The 5,000-nt window shown below is 38.7% G+C and overlaps 1 protein-coding gene and 1 pseudogene across 1 annotated transcript in view; one reads left to right on the top strand and one right to left on the bottom strand.

Annotated features, from left to right (window-relative positions):
* The window catches only part of LOC140930961 (uncharacterized), a 99,170-nt gene that overhangs the window by 79,808 nt on the left and 14,362 nt on the right, over positions 1-5,000 (top strand). The window lies entirely within an intron of this gene.
* Positions 1-5,000, bottom strand: part of LOC140930974 (vacuolar protein sorting-associated protein 16 homolog) — a 23,347-nt pseudogene that overhangs the window by 14,837 nt on the left and 3,510 nt on the right.

The following is a 5,000-nucleotide window of genomic DNA, read 5'->3' as shown; positions in this document are numbered from 1 at the left end:
TTACGATGTCGAGACAGCGACAGCTGCAAAGAGAAAGTCAAAAAGGCAACCGGGCGAATTTTTGACCGGCTGAAAATGCGAACGTTCAGTCGAATTCGCAACCACGATTTTTCGCGCAAGCCGCAACACGGCGTTGCAACATTGTTGCGATATTGTTTCGAATGGTTGCAACGTTGTTCCAACATTGCAACGCTGTGTTGCGGCGCATCGTCTCCTATAACATCACCTTAACCGTACGAAAATTCAGACGCATAGCCGTTCAAAGTTCCGTGTAAACAGCGAAAAATATTGAACGGTCGCGGGTGAACGTTGTGTCCGGTCAAATTTTTTTAGCCGGTCGAAAATTCTTTAAACAATAAACTCTGCACGTGCATCACGCTTCTGGCAAATTTTCCCAAGACGGGAAATTTCCTAATTCCACGTTTTATCGAAAAAGTGAACACGATGATCAATTTTTCTCTTTTTCGCTTAGGTGGGGGTAACCCTTCTGTCCATAATTATAATCTCTCGTTTTAATTTGAACATGTTTACGTGATAGGCAGGGTGACCCACCGCATGTTACCTCACCTATCTGGGGTCCCCCATCTCCATGTAAACAGTCCCTAAGAATTCATCTCCTAGACAAGTCCAGGACTCGCCTGCATTTGAAAAATTATGCGAGTTGGATTCATCGCCATGAAGTTTCAAACAACACGAATTTTCTTTCTGAGAGACGTTTTCGCCACCGTTGCTGAGTTGCAATCGGTGTGCGAATATCTGCTAGATACACGTTTCTTCAAATCCTGAAACTGCCGACGAAAAGGCAGATGTTGTAAAAAGATAGGAACTTTACAAAAAAAACATGTCTCCAGCTTGGAGATATCTTGAAAGGACTGGATTATAAAAGGTTGTATCACGATAACAGTTCTACTGTATACTACAGCTCACCAGTCTATTACACTGTCCCTTTTCTGTAAGGTATAGCAGATTATCAATTGCCACTAGCAACGATGAACCTCTGTCATGCGGCATAATGACCCAGCTGCTGGGTGGAGCATCCAAACCTTGTTAAAAACATTATGATGTATTATGGGTCGGTTATTTAAACGAAGTTGAATTTAAGCCGGGGTTTAACGAATCTTTGGACCTCCAGATCTCTTTCTTAGTGCGTTATTTTAAGAAGATAAGTGCTTTTCTAGTCTTTTCTATATGCTTCCATAAAACACTTCACAATAAACGGCGTTTAGATTAAACCGTTGGGCAAATTGAAAAGTGGCTCAGAACGCGGTTTTGTTAAACAGTGGGTAAACTACGTTTAAATAACTGGTCCTATGTTTCTCTAAGATTCATGACTGGTCATTTTTTGCCATCCGGTTAGCTCAGCTGGATAAGCGCCGGTCTGCTGAGCGAGAGGTCGCTGGTTCAACACACCGGCCGGATCAACACTTAGCTGGGGGTCTTTTAATGCTGAGCAGAAAGTGCTGCCTTTGTAAAGACATCTGCAAACGATTAGACTTTCTAGTTTTCTCAGATAAGGACAGCCCTAAGGTAGTTAGGTGAAAGAATTTTAACCAGTAGGGATCGAGAGCAATTATTGTTTTCCTTGAGAAAAATGTGGCAAAATACACATTTAACCCACGACAGATCATTGCAAATATGTAAGAGAAGAAAGTCTGAAAAAAATTTGATGATTTTTAAAGTTAAAAAGCCTTATCCAGTTCAAACTTATCAGCAAGAAAGGAAAGTAAAACACAGGCAGATATTGAGTTCTATAGATCACAAAAGCATGTGAGACGAACATGTAACTTCAAAATTATTAATCTCTCTGAAACACTGAAATTTATGAATTTTGTTACCTGGTGGATCATAATACCGTCGACTCCTGACCTCTTCCACGTTGTTTGCAACATAAAAGTGGTAATTACTAGTCAGGATAGCTATGCCAGTCCTTCCAGCAAAATTATAGGTTTTGCAGTCAATAATTTTGGATTCCTTGGCATCCTACAAAAAAATGCAGATAAAAACTACCAGTTCAGTCTCCTATACCCAACTAAACTCAAGCACCAGATCAGACAATAAATGATTCTATGAAGTTGCTCTGTATATGAGAAGGCCACATGCAAAAACGACATAAATATATTGCAGGTCAAAATCATACTCAGATTAAAATTCTTTAACCAAGGTTGATTCTTGATTTCCTTTGTCTCATAGCCCTAATTTATGAATAATTAGGACCAGGAGACAAAGGAGATGAAGAATCAACCAAGGCTAAAAACTTTTGACCTGAATTGAAATTTTGACCTGCACTGTAAAACATACAAGGTACACGGGTATATTCAATGGGTTTGCCTTTACTACAGAAAGTGTATGTATGTGTATAAGTTTTATTTAGTGTACAACCCCTCTAATAAAGTATAGCCAGTCTATAGATGACTTTTCGTTTTGATGATTATAATTCTAAATAACACGTATTTTGCTTATGGTCATGGAAAAATCAATGATTATTAAATTTTAATTTGTCAAAAAATTTATTTACTTGGGGATGGGGTGGTTAAAGAATTTACTGACATAAGATATGGAATCAATGGTCAAGATGAGCTTCAAGTTGACTAGAAGTGGTCAAGCTGTGGTGCTTTCCAACCATACATGCAGCATGACTTCTTTTTCAGTCTTTTCATGATGCAAAATGATTTAACACTGACCTGTCCCATTGACAAGGTTTTCTTGATTGCGCCATGAATATCATACACCATCACAGTACCATCATCAGCCACACAAAGTAGGTCCTCTGTGATGGACCATCCCATCTGAACTATGGGGCCTCCATCCCACTAAGAATAAAAAAGAACACTTGATCAATAGCCTACCAAAGCAGAACATACTTGTTTTTGGTCTTTTGCCCATGCAGTGATGGACTAGCCTGTTTCACAGCAATTTTTGATGTTGTCACGCAATGCTCCTCCCCACAAAGGGAGGTGGGGAGGAGCACTGTGTGACAACACAGGGCTTGAAAATATTTTGGAAGTATTTATAGCTGTGGGCTAGCTGGCATTTCCTACTTTACTAGCCCAGAGCCTGAGAGTTAGCTCTAGCCCAGTACACATTCGCAATGTGAGCCAGTCTTAAGACTTGTCCGCTAACGATGGATATTTTTTGTGACACGTTTCGCAAAACATTACGCCCTTTTCCTCATCATACTCCACCCATGGCTATTTTGTTTTCCTCTGTGGACGAAACATATGTTTTCGCTGGGTATCATACTTCTTGTTTTTGGTTTGAATTTGATCTGCAGCAGCTGGTCCATCTAATATTATTTCTTTTCCTGTTTGAAGTTCAAGACTCCGAGAACCAAAATCTCCTGAAAACGAGACTTGGAGACCTATCCAAAATGCTTCTAAGATTTTGAGATTGGACCAAACTTTTTGGAGACCCACGAATTTCGAGGAACCAAACTTCACCCCTACAAGTGGCCTGCTCAGCCTGATCAATGCTCCTCTTTGTTTGTGTTCACAAGTTAAACAACAATAAGGAAAACACATACCTTAACTGTGGCAAGTTCCCTTCCAGCAGAGGAAAAAATGTGAATGATGGGTTTATTAATAGCTGATCCTTGGACTCGAGCAAAATGCTTGTCATCTCTTATCAGAGCTGAAAATTTTAAATAGAAACAAATAAAAACCTTCCCTCAAAAAAGGAAATGAGGGGGGCTACAGGACATTGTAAATATTCAGGTCTACCGTCCTCACTCCCAATGTATGTAAAAGTGTACATGAGTTAGCAATTAGTAATATTGTGCATATTTAGCAATTAAACCTGGTTAAATCTTAATCATCGCAAATATAGGACCACAGGGACAGGGGGCAATTCAGCATGGAGCCCTTCAATAATAATAATAATAATAATAATAATAATAATAATAATAATAATAATGACTTTATTCAGCATTTCTACCAGGTGGCTCTTTATTTCTTTTTAAACTGTTACTGACTGTTGAACATCTACATGCAACATGGGACTGTGGGTAGAAAAATATAATATTGTATTAATTGCATGTTTTATGCACTAGCTGTTCTAAAATAATAAGAAGCAGGATGTTCTTCAGTGTTGTTTTCTTCCTTTAAACTTTTTCAGCCAAATCCCTTGACATGTACAGGCAGTTGATTGAAACAAAATTCTGGTACAGTATAATGGACTGTTGCTGCTATAAATATAAATTATATTTATAGCAGCAGGAGTCCATTATACTGAAACAGTCACAGAATTTTGTTTCAATCAACTGTTTTACAAATACCGGTACTTACAGTGCTGTTACGATCATTTAGACCTATGGTTCTGGCTCTTAACCCTTTAAGCCCTAAGGGTGATCAGCATCAAATTTCTCCTTGTAATGCTTTGTAAAACAGAGTGGTCATAAGAATTATGGACATGACCACACAAGATGAATTTGCTTCATATTTTATCAACTTCTCCTCACTACTTCTATAGGAAATGAATAGGGGCTATAAATGAGGATTCAAATTTTAATCTCAGGGTTTATAGGGTTAAACTTTCACCCTAAGGGGGGGGGGGGGCTATTTACCATAAGATAAATGCAAGTAGATGACATCCTTTCTGTACACCCTGTGGGTTAAAAAACACTTAGAAGGAGTCTGATGTACTTACCTATTGGACCACCAAAAGGTGCCGCACTCACAATAAACCGGGATAAATCCACAGCATCTTGCCACTCCATACTGTACAGCTCTACTTTCCTTTTGAAGAAAAACACATTTTGTGACGGAAACTTTTGATGTAATTCAATATATTATGGCTACAGGGTGTACATTTAAAATATTTCTCTATCCCTGACTGATTGGCTTAAATTCCATGGCTGCCTGAGTATTTCTTTTCTGACGCCAGCTGGTTATTCTCCAAAATTGAAAGATGTTGGCTTTGATTTAAAGGCTGATGTCAAAAGTAAAGTCTCACACTGGAAAAGGTAAAAAAGATTAAAGGCGCACACAAGCCAAAGGCCCAAAATG

The sequence above is a fragment of the Porites lutea genome, chromosome 3 (assembly GCF_958299795.1).
Source record: "Porites lutea chromosome 3, jaPorLute2.1, whole genome shotgun sequence".
Lineage (NCBI taxonomy): Eukaryota > Metazoa > Cnidaria > Anthozoa > Scleractinia > Poritidae > Porites > Porites lutea.
This window is presented reverse-complemented; position numbering and strand designations above follow the sequence as displayed.